The 18,920-nt window shown below is 48.1% G+C and overlaps 1 pseudogene across 1 annotated transcript; it reads left to right on the forward strand.

Annotated features, from left to right (window-relative positions):
• The first annotated feature begins 512 nt into the window (after window positions 1-512).
• On the forward strand, window positions 513-17,555 carry LOC144095333 (uncharacterized; annotated as a pseudogene). Its single transcript, XR_013306719.1, has 11 exons — window positions 513-1,065; window positions 3,707-3,781; window positions 4,485-4,559; window positions 5,699-6,243; window positions 6,899-7,130; window positions 9,672-9,745; window positions 11,024-11,118; window positions 15,096-15,363; window positions 15,844-16,018; window positions 17,175-17,205; window positions 17,315-17,555. The product of XR_013306719.1 is annotated as an uncharacterized LOC144095333 (transcript).
• Window positions 17,556-18,920: the final 1,365 nt, after the last annotated feature.

Below are 18,920 nucleotides of genomic sequence, written 5' to 3' on the forward strand. Positions count from 1 at the left end.
CAGCAAGGGGCGCGCAACCCGGTGAGACACTTCGCGCAGTTAAGCTCTCGAAGTCTCTGCTCTGAGCTACGCACGCACCGACAGCTCCGTCTTTCCGCTGCCGCTCGAAATACTTCCGGCCTTGCCCCTCCGCTCACTTCCGGAGCAAAGCCGGTCGGCGAGGAAACGGCGCTCATTAAAGCGGTGTACTCAAGAGATATCGCACTCGAAGGCAAAAGAAAAACACGAAGGCGGGAACCTCCTCTTTTACAAAAGGGGTGGCTCTGCTTTGCCAGTGACGTATTTCCGCTGGCCGCGCGTTACGTGACTCGCACGCAGGCTCGTTACGAAAGGAAGGGATGCTCACAATCTCGTAGCAAGCGCGTGCACGCTGGAAATTTCCCCCGAAGAGAAGTATATACGTGTAGCTTGGGAGAGGATTGATGGCACAAACAAGTGCTGAACGTAAAATAAAGATGGAAGAGAGAAGAGAAAAAGAGAGTCGCTGGCTGTTCGGGGCCCCACGTGCCTGGCTGCCATTCTAGAAGCAGCAGCAGTGGCAGCACAGGAAGAAGGCTCTGGCGGAGGAAACCGCGTTGCGGCAAGGCAAGCGCAGTCGCACTCACGCACAGACAAACAGGGGAGGGCGCAAAGGCGAGAGATATCCTTCGCGACCTTGGTTAAAAAAAAAGCACCCTGCCGCGTGCCCGCTGACTTGACCGGTCGTGCGTCCGTCCGCAGCAGTCGCTCCGCCGCCAGAGGCTACGGGTCACGCACGCCCGACGCCGCGAGCTTTCAGCCGACCCCGCGAAGGGAAGATGCCGCAAAGCTGGAAGGGAGACCGCTCGCTGGGCGCCCCGGCGCCCGGAGCAAGGTGACGGTCGACTCCCGTCCGCCCGTTTGCAGTGCACAGTTAGTTGCACGGCCGTGTGCTTCGTCCAGGAGAATACTGTGAAAGAGGACCGTCAGTGATGCCTCGCGTGGCTTTGGTGGCTGCTGCCTTCGCGGTGTGGGGACTGATGAGTGGACTGTGTGCCGTCGGACACGTCTGGCACAGGGCGGACATCGAGCCGACGTACACGCCAGGTAAGACCTAACCGTAATCTAACCGTCCCAAACCATCTACTAGAGTTCTTTTTCTGGTGTTACTGCCGCTTACTAGATCCGCCCCTTTCTACAATATTTTCCCGTGGTTTCGCATTCCTTTATGTATTACATGTATTTCTTTTTCTTCTCGTCTGCATTGCTAGCCGCGGACGAGATGCTTATTGAACTTGGCTTAGGGCTAACGTGCACATCCCCCTCCTTTCCATACAGAAAACAGGAACTAGGAAACAAAAATAGCTTAAGTGGGGAAATGTGGTATTCTATACGGGAATCCCCCACTGTGTACTGTTGCTATTATCAGATGTTTACACGGGTATTACCAGCCCGATAGAAGCCTCTTTGCGTACAGTGCGACTTCGTGCCTAACATACAATCGCCCTCGTATGGTCAGCAGCATATCATACACTTCAGTTACTTTGTCGGTTTGTTATGATTAACAGATTTAATGACCAATAAGCGATAGACTCCAATCAAAATTCATAATGCAAATGGCCGCCCCGGTTGCACTGAAATGCGGTTGTCATGGATAAACACAAGTGCATAGTGACCGATCATCGCTACGATCTCCTCACAAGTGTTTGAAATACTGGGTAACTAATTTATCGCAAAGCATGGAATAACAGGTGACCTTTCGGAACAGTGGACCAAATACTGACAGTAACCATGCCTCCAATGCCTAAACAGGAAGTAATGGTAAAAAAAGAAAAAAAAAACTGGCGCCTTCATGAAACGCTATGTTATGCTGCTGTGCCACGAGTGTATGTTAAGCTAAACTGTTTATACTTCACAATGATCGCCTCTCCTGCATGTTCGACTTCACCTCATTGTAGTGAAGGAATTTGCCCCCCCCCCCCCCCCCCCCTCCAGTGCCGTTGGTGCAGTTGTGCTCATTTTCATGTGCCCAGTTTTATTTCTTGTTCGCATATATTTGCTGTGCCTTACAGGGACCAAAATTATACGGCTACTTCTGCATCGATTATAAAAACTCGCAACCATGTTAACCCAGCGTTAGGACTGCTACGCCGCAACATTTTAGACAACCGGTCTGTCTCGCTCTCTCGCTCCAGTGCAGCGGTATTTATGTCAATTGCTGCCCCCATAATGTTTTTCATATCTTTATTCATCCCCCCCCCCCCCCCCCCCCGTGCTTGAGGTGTCTTTTTTTTTTGGAAATGAGCCAAATACACCATGAGTGAAACCGAGAAAAAGTGGAAGTTTATTTATCCGCAGCGATGCGTCGGAAGCTTAACTTACGTGATATGCTTTAAAGCGCTAGTTATATGGTCCACTTAGTTTTGATAGTTTTGAAAAGAAAGTATTAGGGGCGAACTTACAATTACAGCAGAACTTCACGTATGGTCGTGGTTTGGATTTGGCTCATTTAGAAAAAAAAAAACAAGAAGAACTTCTCAATCGTGCTCGTCCCATGCATGCTACAGAAACATAGCAGTCGGTCGGTACTGCTGTCGAGTAGGAAACTTGGCATCCAAAGAATGTCAACACCAGCTTATCCATCTACGCGAGATTATATCTCAAGTGTAGAGCCTTTCAGAACAATGATTACAATAAACATCATGGTATACGGTATGTAATGCTTAACGTCCTGACTGCACGTGAGCTGTAGAGGGCGTCGTATTAAAGGAATCCGGATTAATTTTGGCCGCCTGGCGTTCTTTAACGATCGCTGCGATGCACAGCACACAGACATTTAATAATAATAATAATTGGTTTTGGGGGAAAGGAAATGGCACAGTATCTGTCTCATATATCATTGGACACCTTAACCGCGCCGTAAGGAAAGGGATAAAGGAGGGAGTGAAAGAAGAAAGGAAAACAGATTCGCCGTAGTGGAGGGCTCCGGAATAATTTCGACCATTTCTACATTTTGCCTGCATCAAAACGCGGCCGCCAGGCCCGTATTTGATCCCCCGACTTTGGCTTGAGCAGCCGACAGCCAAACTCTATGAGCTACCGCGTTGGGTCTATAGTACATTACCATTTTAGCTTTCAGGAGCAAGAAGCCCTCTGAAGTAAATTCGGTAGGAATTTCATTAATTCAAATTAAAAGTAGAGAATTGTGCGCTTAACTAAATATGAGCTGCTTCCTTTTTTGACTGGTAGTAATCCACGGCAACAAGCAACCTGTGCCCTGTGTTCTTCAATACGTTTGAAGACAAAGACGAAAAGTTAAAGAAGAATATAAAGGTTGATTTCATAACAAGCTATTTTGTGCATCAAAGGGCTATAAGTTAAGCCGTTTGTGGTAGTTTTTTATGGTCTTCTTGTGCAGAGCATTTTTTCCACTTTTTTATTTAAAAAATAATTGAAGATTTTTACTTTGTGGGTGACCTTAGAGGAAGATAATACCTTTATGTTGGGCGAATTAAAGGGGGGAATCAAGCCGCCAAAATGAACCAACCAGGCAGGCGACAGTGGACCTGACCATCCAGTTCAGCTTGAGGGCAGGCGATTTCAAATAGTTGAGAGGCAAGTGAGAAGCGTTGCTGCTATTGCAAAATAAGCCGTGAACGCATTCCAACCGGCCCATTCAAACCGCCAGATCAATCTGTCGACCTCTCTCGATTCACACCTGTCCCCGGGTCCTCTTTCGACTCCGCAGACCATGGGGGCTGGAGGCAGGGCGAACCGGAGCACACCGTCGAGATTGCATCCAGCTGGCCGAAGCCAACAGCAGGTGCGTCGCCAGTCATAGACTCCGTTGACGGAGCCACGATTGTGACCACTGCAAACGACCAACATGCATAGCTGTCGGGCCCAGTTGACTGACGCGCAGTGCTGCGTCAGTTTTCAAAGCCGGAACAAATAATCTAAACAACAAAATTGTACAACCACGGTAACTTTTTAGGTGTAGGAATAGTAAACGAAAAGTTCTCGTTTGAGCATCGCTAGTCGAAAGTGTTCGGGCCATATCGCTTGTCAGCGGTGCAGTAGAGCACCTATAGCACTTATGAGGCTCTAAATGTCTCCATGTCGAGAAGGACTATTGTGCTCCATTTCGAATGCCTTTTAGTCTTCAGGTGTTTTGTAAGTGCCTCACTATACGGCTGACAAGCAACCCACGTGGTTCAGGAACTTCTGAGCAAGCCTGTGCATTATCTGCAGGCAGATGATGTGCAGCCCGGTCGTTCCCAGAGGCGATACATTTCTACTGCCGGTTTGCAACACAAAAAAATCAAAGGTGAAAGAGATGGGTCGACAGGGGCGACCCGTGTTAGCCCATGTTTTTGCTTTTTGCGTCATCGTGTTTGTTCTGTAAGCAGTGAACGCATTTAAACTGGCTCTTTTCGCCATCCTTCGGCTATTGCCGTCTTTTCATGTTGCTACCCGTCAATCTTGTCTTCTCTCAATTCAAACCTATGTCTTCTACGACTCTGCAGACCACGGCGGCAGGAGGCAGGGTGAACCGGAACACACCGTCGAGATTGCATCCAGCTGGCTGAAGCCAACAGGAGGTGAGCCGCTAGTTATTCCGTTGATGGCGCCGCGTTTGTAGACGCAGCATGCGACCCACGTGTACAGCAGATGTGTCCAGTTTCTTGAACCGCAGTGCTGCGCCTGTGACAGCGGGACGAGTCAAGAGCTGGCTGCTATCGCTGCATTTAAGAGGTAGTCTCCCGGGACAAACGGCGTGACGATGGCGGCTATAGTTACAGCCTAGCAGTCAGGAACTCCTCTGTTCCCCTTCAGGTGACCTGCAGGAGATGATTTTTAACGACCGAAACTTGTAAATGAGCAAGATAAAGTGCCTTGAACAGGTGACGCGGGCTCACCAGTCTAATGTATGACATATATCGTTATTGCAAAATAAAAAAGGAAAATGTGCAGGCCACGCACTGAAGTGAACGAAACAAAAGGCACCAAGAACACATTTGTGTCTGTGGCATGTGTTGTGCTGTGTTTTATAGCGCATAGGCAACTAAGGCAATCATGCGCAAGCACAGTGTCTGTAGTACCAGACGCACAAGTAGTGCTTGTATACCCGAAAGTTATGCAATTTCATTTTATGGTGATATAAATGCGTGGGCCATCATGAGAAGGGGCGGACTCATGGGTGGGGAGGGGGGGGGAGGTCTGTAGGGGGGAGGGGGGGGCGGTTCTATTTGAACCATGTCTTTCTTGAAATTCTTTAGAAAAGTGGGGTTCAGCATGAATTGCCTATATAAAAATTTTCGCTTGGGGAAAAGGGGGGGGGGGAGGCAACCGCACCTCCCTTGCCCCCGTTTATATCCGCCTCTATTTCTGAGGTCTCCGTTCAAAGTGGTCCTCCTTTGGGTTTCATTAAATCTCCATCTCCCAAATTCCAGGGGAAACGCTTTTCTTGTGCGTCGCTGGGAGAGCTGCCCTTGAATGTCGAACATAGACCACGTGCCGTCAATATGGAATAAAACATGAACACTGGCGCTTGGCAGCTAGCATGCCATCCGTGTTACGTGATTCCTGGTTTGATTGCACCAGCACTAACAATCACTTGCGGCTCGCTTTAAAATATCCTTTAATAAATTACATTGTTCCAAAAAGGTCATTTCTGTGCAAACTTCAATCTTTACAAATCGTGCTATCTGACTCTTTTTTTCTTTATTTTTTTTTCCAGAACGCGAAGAAAGGACCTCGACGTCTTTGGACCTTCCAAGTCCAGCGCAGTACGGTCGCCCTCCCACTCGTCCTTCGGCGACTCACCCGCACCGTCAGGGCCCGGTCACTGACAAGAACGCCATCACCAGGTTCGTCGACAAGCTGCAGCGGTCTCTGGAGCGTTCCACCCAGTTCAACAGCCGTGCCGACTACCACGCCTGCCTGACACCCACCGGATCCAAGGGCTGCTGCACGCCAGTCAGACTATGCGTGTTGCCCGTGTTCCTAGACAGTCTGGACATGTTTCTCAAATACACGTGCGCTATAGACAATGACCACATCGGCGTGTGCTGCCCCACGGAGTTCGTGGTGAACACGAACATACCGCGACGACCGGATGGCACCTTCGTGATTGCCACCGTGCTCAGCCCCAGCCCGCCGCGGCCGACCAAAAACAGTACGGTGCATGTCGTCGTCACGACGAGCTCGTCAAGACCCGTGTACCCGGTGCAGCACGACGACGGTTTACATTCGCACAACTGGGGCGGAAGTGGCAGCGACAATGTAAGTAGTAGCAAGTGCTTCAACTTTGTTCTCTTACCTATATCTCAAAGCAATTTTAACAGATTGAACGTAAAGGGGTCAAAAAACGTACTGTTGTTGCAACCGAAGGTCGTTGAAAAGCTCTGTGTGTATGCTAAGCCTAAGTGCGCTATGTTAGCGTCATTGCAGTGAACTCAGCGATGTTTTAAGCACAGTGCATCTGCAGGTTTACTTTTGTGTTAGTTCTACAATCAGTTTTACGTTTCCTCCGCAGATAATTTTTAATATTCTGCCCTAAACCGATGTCTTTCAAAGTAGTGGATTGATTTGCTAAGCAATATTTAATTCCACAAATTTTTTGTCTTCGCAGCACTTTAAAAGTGCCTTCTGAAGAAAGATGATCTAACCAAATCTAGTAATATCGTGTGGAGTGGTTAAAGACAAAGGAAACTTGTTTCTACGCTTCCTTGGACATTTTTGTCACGAAGATCTGAGGTGAAAGTAGAAGAGTAAAGCCTGAAAGAAACTACCGCGGTCACTTACATTTACCTAACGGAAATGATTTAACGCATCCATATTCATATAGCGTATAGCAAGCCCACCAGCGTGAGCTATCCCTCGCGCTCTTCAATGCATGCACACAACTTTTCGTTCTTTTGTTGACGTCAAAATACAGCTGCTACAAAAAATTTTCTTGCGGCGAAAGAGGCACGTGTCGTCGACAGGCAGCAGCGGCAACAGGCCCGGTAACAAGCCGACCGGCAGGCCGCAGGGAGGCGCCGGCGGCGGCACCACGCAGCGAAGCACTACGAGCCGGCCTGCTGGCAGGCCCAGCTCAGACCCGCACTCGCCCATGAGGAGGAACCCGCCCAGGCCTCCTCCGCCTGAGTTGCAAGAGATCCGCACAAGTGAGTGCCAAAATGCACTAGCGTGGTTCCTCCTTTCTCCAGTGCTATTAACTTTTTTGTCCGCTGCCTCTGGGCAAAATGGACGTTGGCCGATTCTTCCAGCTTTCCGTCCCTTCAAAGCATATCGTCATCATCATCATCATCGTCGTCGTCGTCGTCATCATCATCATCCCCAGCCTGACTACGCCCACTGCAGGGCAAAGACGTCTCCCATGTCTCTCCAATTAACCCTGTCCTTTGCCAGCAGCGGCCATCCTATCCCCGCACACTTCCTAATATCATCCGCCCACCTAACTTCCTGCCGCCCCCTGCTACACCTGCCTTCTCTTGGAATCCACTCCGTTACCCTTAAGGAACAGCGGCTATCTTGCCTTCGCATCCTATGCCCTGCCCAAGCCCATTTCTTCCTCTTGATTTCGACTAGGATGTCATTAACACGCGTTTGTTCCCTCACCCACTCTGCCCGCTTCCGGTCTCTTAACGTTACACCTATCATTTTCCTTTCCATAGCTCGCTGCGCTGCCCTTAACTTAAGCTGAACCCTTCTCGTTAGCTTCCACGTTTCTGCCCCGCTATATACGTGAGAGAAAAGTTTCCGCTGTTGCGCGTCGTGAGGGAATAAAGTTGAAACTATGGTTCATGCGTCACAAGCACAATACCACTTTGGCTGTGGCGCCACATTTACAGACTCCAAACTCCTCGACGTACAGTACATAGCGGAATAGGGGGTTGTGCAGCTGTTCCAGAATTTGGTTTACGTTCGTGTATAGTTAAGATCAGTCGTACACGGTTCCTATAAGGTTCACATGAAGTTCCCATGCTTTAAAATCAGTCCGTTGTTTCGGCAGTTGCGAAGAGATGAGATATTTGAAGTGAGAGAAAGGCAGGGAGGTTGCCTGAAATTAAATCAGGGTAACACTTTTTACCCAGCGACACAGGACTGGGAACACAAGAGCGCAAGAGAAAGAAAAAAAAAAAGAGTCGATGCATGCTTACCGACAAGACAGACACAAGCGCACGGCTGTGCAATGCTCCCAGTTTAAAATTACTTCCGACACGAATACCTGGGTACAAAACTTCATTTCTTACTGAATGAACGAACATATCCTGGCGTATTTGTAAATGCTGGGAACGATTGCCACCGACCTACGCTGTTTGATGTACGATGAAAAAATTATCATTTGAAATCATATACTTACTGCAGTCAAACACCACCAGTGACGTGCTGAGGACAATCACCCTGGCAAAATAATTTTTGTTTTAAATTATCAGCGCAGACGTAAAAGTCTTGGCATACATCGCTTAGTAACAACTAATTAATCGCACTATGCGTACGTGAGAAAGTACACTTAGCAAGAAAGATACCGCTTTGTACTAGCTACTGCTTGGATCACATTACTGTGTAAGCCTTGTTATCAAAAACTTGCCCTTCGGCGTGGTAAACTTCAGGTACAGTTTTTGAAAAGGCCGACAAACACCGTGAGGTAATCAGTTTCTTTATCCTACCAAGGGCGAAAAATAGGCCTGGAGAGGGGGACCGAAGGGGAGAGAGTGGACGAGTATGGGGGCCATAAATGCTTGAAGCCCAACGCTATCACCAGCCCAAATGTGGCGGATCATTATATGTCGAGGCCGTGTCGCATTTTATGCCATTGTATTTCATGCCTTACTTTTCCGAGACATGGCGGCCGTTTACAAAAATACGGTTTCTTCTTACCCCTGGCATTATCCTTGAACGGCAACTCATGCGCTTGCAATACAAAATAAAATGTTCCGAAATCGTGTGTTTCCCCACAAGCGACATTAAACAAAAAAAACCCACTGGATGGAGACCGGACGCACCAGCTCTCTGAGCGAAATAGAATGGACAGGAAGTCACGGCGACAAAGGCATAGAAGGGAGCACAAAAATCAGCAGCAACTCTGCTGACGTAAGCGAAACGGGCTGCGTATCCTGAAAGACAACAACAAGCGATGATTTGACGCCGCTAACGCCGGCTTATTTCGCTCATTTCTGAAGACGCTGATTTGAAAGCTACGAGCTGCAATACTATGTCACTTAAGCTAAAGAGCTCTCAGTTTTTCGCTCAGTAAGTCGCACAGGGACAGAAAAAGTGTGGCGTGGATGAGAGAACAAACTGTAAATATTGATATCAATAGACGAAATCAAGAGCAAGAAATGGAGTTGAACAAAACATGTATTACGGCGAGCACACTGCTAGTCTGTTAGGGTAACACAGTCGATTCCGGAGGCGGCCGAAATCCAGGAGAAGTATGTATGAATGAACATATATGAATGAAGTATGTATGAAGAATGAAGTGTGAACGAAGTGTGTATGAAGAGGACAAGAATGTATGAATAACATTAAGAGAGACCTTTCTCATACAGTAAGCGTAACCCACATACTGACCTGCATATGATTTGAAGTGATTTGAAGCCGAGATATAAAGCAAAGGATTAGGATAGAAATAAAATAAGATTCTTTTGACCAACTTTCTTTTGTGCAATGACTGAAAGCATGGTGTATTGTTCTGCTTACAGCATGCGGTACTCCTGCAGTTCACAAGAGAATCATCGGAGGCAACGAAGCCGAGCCGAACAAGTGGGCATGGATGGTAAGTACTAAAAGAAAAAAATTGGCGGTGGCTTAGCTCTTGTTAAACCTGGAGTGACGCGATAGCTACAGCTGGCTGAGTGGAACTTGGTCACGTGATTAACCATGTGACGAACCACATGATCAGCCACGGCGCCGCGCCGCCGGCAGCTGCTTCGCACCACGTGACCAACCAACCACGTGACAGCGTGCGGCGCAGCCGCAGGGTGGCGGAGCCGCCACGCTGAAGGCTCGAAATGCTGCCGTAATGTAGTTATCGCTACAAAAGAATGTCAGTCGATTTGGGTAATTAGGCCAAATGCAGATATGTGCGCTAGCATGATGTGTTTCGGTGCTGCGTTGCTCCGCTAGGTTAAGATGGTTGTTGGTGTGTGTGTGTGTTTGTTCTTTCATGCAAAAATGAAAAAAGGGCATGGCAACACCTGCTATAGCACCTACCTTGGGACTGCGCCACTTGCGCATCTGCCTACCTTAGTCTCGCTTCTTGAGTGTTAGATATGAAGCACCAGTGGTCTTCAAGCAAAACAACCCGAGCAAAAATGCCGGAGGGATAAAACCGGCTTCTCTTTCTTGGGCGCTTAACGCTGTGCTAGATTCAGCAGAATTCTCAGTCTTGCAAGTGGCAAGTACCATATTGGCTGACAAAGTTCGATTATCGATAGTTACCGGTCAGCGTGAGGGATACGAAGTAAATGCAATGCAGAAGGCATATTGAAATTAATAACCGCGTTCGCAGTGACAGTGTCACGCCGACTTCGCATAAGAACGTTGCCTTTCGTGCGGTGAATTCCAATTTGACCGTGGGAGCATTAAAGCTTGTCTGAGCCACTCAGGTTGTACATTTGCGACTGGATCAAGGACAACTTTACATCTAATTAGGAACGTTGTTAAGGGGCCAACTTGCAGCAACAAAAAAGTGAGCAGAAAACCAGGCGGCAGTGCAACCATTTTCACATGTTCGTGCCCTCTTCTTTTTTTTCTCTTTTTACAAAAGCACAATTATAGAAGGCTATGAAGTAAAATCTGGCACCTAGCACGATATTTACACTTCGCTGATCACCGCACTATCGGCTGCCGAACACTGCTCGCATGCGAAGTGAGAATCGTTTTGGACGAAATGTTTCCCCGCTCCAGTTTTATTAAATGTGGGCACTGGAGCAAAATTAATTTCATTCGACATAAATACCTTTCGGATGTTGTATGTTGCAAAATAGTGTGGTCGCTTCGGAGCGAGAGTTTTTGAACAAGAAAGGTGACCGTGTACACTTTCATCATGCAGGCTGCCCTCATGAGAAGAGAAACGGGCGAACACTACTGCGGCGGAGCCCTTATCAGCAACAGATACGTCATCACGGCAGCGCATTGCACCGAAGGGTAAGTGTCCGGGAAAAAATCCCACTGGGTTATCTAGATGGACCGCTTAGAATGAATGAAAAAGAAATGAGCACCGATCATTATTTCACACGATAATTGTGCAGCTTGTGGATGGATGAGTACTGTTTGCGTTATCTACGCACGTGGCTTTGATTATTGCTTACGACAGCTACAACCTGACATGAGAAACGATGCCGGGTGGCTCTTCAACTTTCGTAGTCCGTCTTCGCGCTCAGCACCTATTACATATTAACGCTTCAACACGCGTCAGTGGGGATATCCATTTTTTCATACTGGAAGAAAAATTGTGCTACTTTTATCAATGACGTGAGTAGCTAGGCGCCAACCGTTGTTGTTCATTTTATTCTTTAGCAGGAAGAAAGCTTCAGCGGCAGGTTGTGAAAGGAACGAGAACCTGTTAAGCATGTGGGGCCTCCGGCTGCGTGCCTTGCATGAAAAAGAACCTCCCCAGGTTAAACGCCACATCCGGAAGGCGAGCCGGCCCGGCGTAACTTCATGACGTCACGATTCAGTCCGGAAAAACACCGAGGAGGTCACGTATTCAGTTACTTGCGAATCCCGCAACGCGCTCAGTTCTCATGGCTGGCCTTTGGAAGAATGTAAACAACTTACACAACGCTGACCGACCTTGAACGGGGCAGGTCGCGGAAACTCGACGAAACAGTCCACGCGGGAAAAAAAGTGGCAACAAGAGAGCGTAAGAATATTGACATACTGAAGGGAAATAAGCACTTTTGCGCGGCAGGGGATCATTGAGGACGTCTTCAACGTCTGTACGAAGGGGAAACACTTCTGATACACATTGTATACCAGATCGTTTGCGCCGCTTGGGACAGCGCCAGCCGTCCATGCCGACGGCATCATTCAAAGAGCCATCAGCGGGAAGGCTATCTGCCCTTGAACTCAAGCCCTTTTGGATTGTCTGAGGGAAGCATATGTTTACAACGATCGAGACATACCTGACACCTAATGGTCGGCAGGAAACAGTTTTTGGAACGCTGAATAACACAAGAAACATCAACGAGTGGAAATGCGCTTAATCACGAGCAGGGAATACAAGGTGTTTCGTTTTAACGCCTAATGTCTTGAGCTGCGCACACAACCCATGCAAAATGTGTACCTGTTAAAGATTGCTCACTGACAAACCAACGCCATTTAACCGGTGCAACTTGTAATGAGAATAGCGAAGTCTTTTGCTAGAAGTGTTAAAAGGAGCGCTAAATAAGCAACACAACTGAAGAAAACAAGTTTATAAGCGTATGCTGCCCAGGCGAACTTCGTACCAACTTCTGTTGATTTTATTTACACCTTTACTTCGTATGACGATGGAGAGAGAGAGAGCGATTCGTATAGCGCGGTCAAAAAACCAAGCACGGAAATTTCTGGAAGCAGCCGGCGTCGCCACGGAATAGAGTAGGCGCCGCAGGTCGCGTGAAGCTCCGTCCCTCTCCCCGTGACTTCTCGACTGGGCTCGAACCATCTCGAACTGTAGGTCCGCGCGCGCCGCTTCGCCAAGGTGTAGGAGTGCGCTTCGCCAAAGTCACGGGGAGAGAAGGACCAGGGCCGTGAACTGAGACGCGCTAGCGGGAGCCCGAGCCTTCGAGCGTGCGCAAGAGCAATCTTTTCCTTTTTTTTGTTTTTGTCGCGGGTCGCCACCGCGTGACCTGCCTTCACGCTACCGCTTCCCTTCCCGTGCTCTCTTCGCTATCGCTGTCTTTCGTCCTGCTCTGTGCTCCGCGTTCGCTCTATTCGTCGGTGCGCTCGTTCGCTCAGTACGCCACGGCCTAGTCACGCCGCTCAACGTAGGAACGGACGCCTGCGCTCTAAAATGATTGTGAGTTATTAAGGCGAAAGCCTTTAATGGCTCGTACTTGAGGCCATGACCTTGTCCGATCTCAAGTCATGTCACACCGATGACTAAATTAACTCCACAAGAAAAAATATGATAAGTTGACTGATGGAAAAAGCGCACTGCTACTGTTGCTGCTGCGCACACCGCCATATTCCTAAAATAAGTGTAGTAGAAGTAGTAGTGGTTTTATTACAAATAATAGCAAAAAGGAAGGAAAAGATTTTTGCTAGCCCCGGCATCTGCCATCGATACTAATATCTTGGGTCCAAGGCAAGGACCCGCAGCAGATATTAAATCAGGTATCAGATATCCAGATATCCAGATCACTGGGATTGAAATCCGATCCCAGCGATGTGAATGAAATCCCAGTGATGTCGCCACTGGTTGGCCTCAATGTGGTGGCAGCATTCCCGACTACATTCACCAAAATCTTGAGCAACCGTTCTTCATACTGCATTCTCAGTGGTGTCTTAGCATCTCTCTTTGCATATAGCTTACATGTTTTAGTCAAGTAGGATGCTAGCTTGCGACAGTGGTTCGGACTAATGACATATGCACCTTCAGTTGCATGCTGTAAGGGACGGCTGGAGTGTCCACCGAGATGACGAGGTCTGAGAGCTACTGCGTCCTTTCCTTTCCTAAAAAAAAACCTTTCCTTTCCTCAAAACCATGCTTTCGCATTCCTCCACGTAAGCAGACTAATGCACTTGCGCTTCAGTCTACTGTGCATGCGTGTGGCGTCATTGAGTGGTGCCACCATCGTTCCAGGGGAGCGCTCCCCAGGCAATCTTGCCAGGCGCCTCCTGAACACCGATCAGGAAGAATGCCGCCTAAACGCCCTCCTGTGTCTCCACCAGCGAAGGTACCATACTGATACCTGATTTAATATCTGCAGCGGGTCCTTGGACCTAAGATCTTAAACATATTTTTGGAATATGGCGGAGTGCTTGGCTTGAAGCACTCTGGCACGGGTCGGCCCGGTATTGCACTGCCTCCGGGATCGGCCCGGGGCATATTAGCAGCGCGGCGCGTCTTTTCTTTCCCTCTTTGCTCTCCTATCCTCTACGTCTCCTACTTTCAGCACGCCGCAGCGAGCGTAGCTCGGCCTGAGCCAGTAGGCAGGCCCGTGCACTTTTCTTTTCTTCTTCCTCTAGCAACATCACCTCATCTCACCTGTTTCTCCAGCAACCAAGCGTGCGGGCGCTAATGAACGACAGCGACACAAGCAGCAACACCGCGCTAAAGGCTTTCGCCTCACCGCACTTTAGGTCAACAAAGTGCCACCCCTGAGTTTTTTTTGTTTGCACATTCATTCCTCATTCTCACTTAAAAATGCCGTGTCTCAGCATTCTGAGATATCAGTAAACCTCAGCGCTTTGTGCCTTTTCCTTCATCGCTCACTTTCGCCTCCATGCGCGCCTTGCGGCGACAAAAGGTGGAGGTGACGCTGCAGCGCTAGGCAAAAAATTTAAACATACACACCGAAGAAAATTGTCGATCACTGCCCGTGGACAATTGCTTGGGAGAAGAGAACAACAGAAAAGAAATGCCCAACGAGACACTCGACATTACTTTGATACCTTTACTGCAATAGATACTTTTGCCCAAAGCCGAGGCTTCATACACGTGACAATTTTTCTCGAAGGTGAAGGTGTTGGTGGTGGTCCCTATGGGAGAGTAGCTGGCGTCTCTGAATTCGATTTCGCCGCCACTTTTTCGTTCCGCTGTTGGATGGCTTCTACTGGGTGTAGGCCTTATGAAGGGTGGATATAGGTGGGTCACTGATGGGTGAAGTTACGGTGGGTGGAAGGACGGTAGAGTTGGGAGGGTTGGGGGGGGGGGTGGATGGAGCTTTTGAGGCTGAATATTGGCGGGTGTGGGGTGCGAAGGTGGATCGAGGGTGGTGGTAGACAGCCCCCTAGCTAGGGGAGCAGCCAACCGCCTCCCAACCCCCCCACCCCCCCCCCCCTCCGCCGCCCATACACACACAGACAACGGAGAACTTCCACCAAGTGCCATTGGTACTCCCATCACAGTCAAAGGACTGATGCCGTTTACGCTAGCCTCGTTTTTCCATCAGGCTTTCATCCGTCATTCCTCGCAGGCTCAAAGCTAACAACATAACCATCAGACTAGGCGCCCACAACATCCAGGAACCGTCGGTGAACGTGCGAGACGTCGAGGTGTCCCGCATCCCGACAGCACCCTGATTTCCAGAAGGATACGTTCATGAACGACATAGCCGTCCTGCGGCTCAAGAGGCCCGTCCACCTTTAACGAGTACATTCGGCCGGTCTGCCTACCTGAGCGCCCCGAAGAGACCTACTTCGGCAAGACCGCGGTTGCCACCGGCTGGGGGACGCAGAAGTTTGGTGAGAACGGTGTATATCTTCAAAAAAGAAAAACAGTGAAGCTTCGGGTCCTGTTCTTCACAATGTATGCTAAAAAAAAGAAATAACTTTCCGAACAAAACATGTACAGTACAAGCTCAAGGCCTTTCGCTGAACCAACACTTCCCGACTAGCGTTTGAGATGGTGTGTTACAGTTGTCCTCATAATGGTCATAAACGTTGCTTTAGAAGAGATAATTGCAGACAGTGACTATTGCTATAACTGCGCATATTAAGGTTAAACATGTTGGACTGCGCAACTATTACACCACGTTTCCAATCCGCTATTATGCACAAGAAGAACATGCGTGAACTTTTCTTGTGCACTGTGTCCTAGATTTTGACTTCAGAATGCGTGCGATCGCCGTGAGAAACATTATGCAAACGAACGCAAATAAATGGCAACGCACAAAAGAGCTAATAATGACCAGGAACATGCCATGTACCCTGCTGTCGTTACAGGTGGTCCTTACAGCGAAATTCTGCGTGAAGTCAAGCTTATCGTGTGGAACAACACAGACTGCAACCAGCGATTCGCACAACCAATCACTGAGGGTCTTTCTCTGTGCTGGCGCAAAGAAAAGAGAAGGAGATGCCTGCCAGGTGAGAAAAAACGAGGCTTGAGGCGAGGCTTGAGGCGAGGCTTGCGGCAAGAGCTGGAGACTCTCCGTTAACGGAAAGTGGATCGCACTAAACACGCTTGTCCACACTTTCGGCGAGAGTTTATTATCAAAACTTATTTTTGTAATGTTTATGCACATCGATATTGTAAAAGCTTTTGGAGCAAACAGCCACAGACCGCGAGAAAGAGGACGCACACACAGAAGCGCTGAAAACTGTTGTTTTTTTTTTGGGAGTAAGTTAATACTTTAAATATGCCGAAGTGTTGCTGCGTGAGAAAGACGGCGAACATGGGTAACAAGTATTGATGATTGAGTCGACATAGCCGAAGCGCCGCATTTAAATTGGAGGGGTTCAGCACACAGCCGATGGTTTGTAAGAAACTCGCTCACTTAAATACGAACGCAAATGTCCAGCTGCATACGACCTAGCTGCAAGCCGATATTAAAAGCAAGGTATGCTGATAAAAGATTATTTTGTAGCATATATCATGACCAAAATATGCATACTGCTTGAGAGTTCCTAGAAAAATTGCGCCGTTCTTTCCTCGGTGGCCCGCGTTGTGGCCATTGCCTTTCTATCTACTCGCATGAGCAGGCGTCAACAAGTCGTGTAGACGCAAATGTATCGAGGCGCCTTATCAGCTCTTAAGATATATATAGCAATCTCAACTACAGAAGCACTGCGAAGGTTTGAATCTTATCTTCCATTAGAATCGCATCCGTTGTACCAGGTTTCATACACAAGGCTGAGCATTGCGCTATTTCATTAAGTGTGGAAGCGATGCGAGCTGCTTCGATCAAATAGGGATAGTTGTTAGCGCAACAAATGTCGCTGCCAATGAGTTGAAGGTCCAAAGAGGAAAGAAAAACTTTGGATAAATGCCTGCTCAGTGAACACAAAGCACGCTCTGTGGAGAAGTCGTGAAATGCTATAATAGAATGATTTGACCAATAATTCCAAGGTGTGCGACTGTTTGCTCGAGCGTAGTGCACTGCAATGAGCTATCGTGGTACGAAAACGTAGAGGCGATGTTGTTACTTGCTTCGTACAAGTAATAGTGTCCACGCTTCCTGCCTATCAATGTTTACCGCTGTAGTGATTGTTTCGTCATGAATTGCGCTTCTTTAGACTTACTGTTGCAAGCAAATAAAGTACTTGCATTTTTTTAGACGCATCAACATAGCAAATCTCGCACGCAGTGTTGGCTGTTCCTGCTGCAGCTTTATCTTCTATCTTCATTGCTACAGCATGAACTCTCTTCCACACTGATGAATTCGTACAACGACGAATAATTATTTGGCATCTATAGCTGACTCACTCTCTACTTGTTTTTGCAGGGGCGATTTCCGGAGGTCCCTTGATGGTGCAGACAAGGTCCAAGCAGTGGACATTGATCGGTGTCATCTCGTGGGGCATCAAATGCGGGAGCCGGGTGTTCCTGGAATCTACACTCGCACCTCGCACTTCCTCGATTATATTTATGAACATGCCGTCGCTCAATGATTGCTGGCCTATATCAAACGAATAATAAACTCGCGTCATTACCATTACCTATGCATCGGCACTTGAAATTATGCGCTCACGTATACGAAAAAGCATATGGGTTCGTAGCAAAGTATTAGCAGGGATCGGTAAATTTAAAACACCGAGAGTCTTTTATGCAATAAGGGAAGCTCAGGGGAGCTGTTAAAGAAAGCCTAAAGCAGCTGTAGGCTCCAAATCACCCCCCCCCCCCCCCCCCCTGTATAAGACAATTTATATTTTCATGTAGTGTAGCCTTGTTTTCAAAGACAAATTCGCTAAATTCTCATCAGTTTTCATCGACGTTATTACCAATGCAATATGCACTCTGTCAGTACTCGTGACCAAAAAAAAATTGTTCTATCTATTCTGCTACTGGTTTCAAGCCTCGAGTGGGAAAAAAATGGCTGTCATATTTCCTGCGTATAAGGTGCCTACATATGAAACCAGAACATTAAAACCCGGTCGAATTCTGCGTATTCTGCGCGGGCATGAAAGCGCCAAGTAAGGTTACGTAAGTCAGGATGACAAAAGCTAGTTTTATTGTCAAAATGGCATCCTTGTCTTCTCGGCACTGATTTACTCACTAGCGATTAACCAACCGGGCCAAAGAAAAAATTTAATTGAATGCGTTTCCGTGCCATTAAAACGTTTAATGTGAAGGCTTTGTTCGTACTGGCACCTCAGACATGCCTGCCCCCTTTGTTGTTGTCGCCGGTGCCACGTCGTCTCCCGGACCACGTGATGTGCTGCAGGCACGAAAATAGCCTATTCTGTGAGCAAGAACATTGCGAACAGTTGTGAAAGCGTTATTCGAAGGCGTCCTCAACGTCCAGCTATAGACACGTGTTCAGGTCAGCTGCCGAGATCCCTCGGACTGGGGGGTTCAAAAAGCAGCACGATCGGGGCATTACGCTGGTTTTTCCGTAGGTGCTGACGCACACACGTGGCGCGTTCCTTCTTTTATTCTTTTTTGTTACCCCAACAGAACACGTGTCCGCGCGAGGACGAGCCAGCCTTGGTGAAGGATTTGCATAGGCTGATTCAGGAACGCGCAATCAGCGTGCAAAAACACGTTGCTCTAAGCGATGACCTCATGAAGCCTAGTTTCATCTTTACCTCGCACCGTTGTTCCGTGCGGAAAATGTTCCTTTATTTTTCAAGACGTTTTAACAGTAAAAATTGTCGGAGAGGAAATCTTTTCGGGTTTCCGGGGAGTCTTAGGAACTGAAATTTTCTCGGTTTTTCTAAACATGCTGCTTTTTTCAAATTTCTTCGGGGGCAAAAGTGTCAGAAATAGGGATTTCTGGGTCTAATTTAGGAAATTTTCGGCAACGGCACGGAACATCACGGTTACTTCGGCGTAGGAACGACCGCATCGTGCTCTAGCAGGC

Source organism: Amblyomma americanum, chromosome 6 (genome assembly GCF_052857255.1).
Source record: "Amblyomma americanum isolate KBUSLIRL-KWMA chromosome 6, ASM5285725v1, whole genome shotgun sequence".
NCBI classification, from domain to species: Eukaryota; Metazoa; Arthropoda; class Arachnida; order Ixodida; family Ixodidae; genus Amblyomma; species Amblyomma americanum.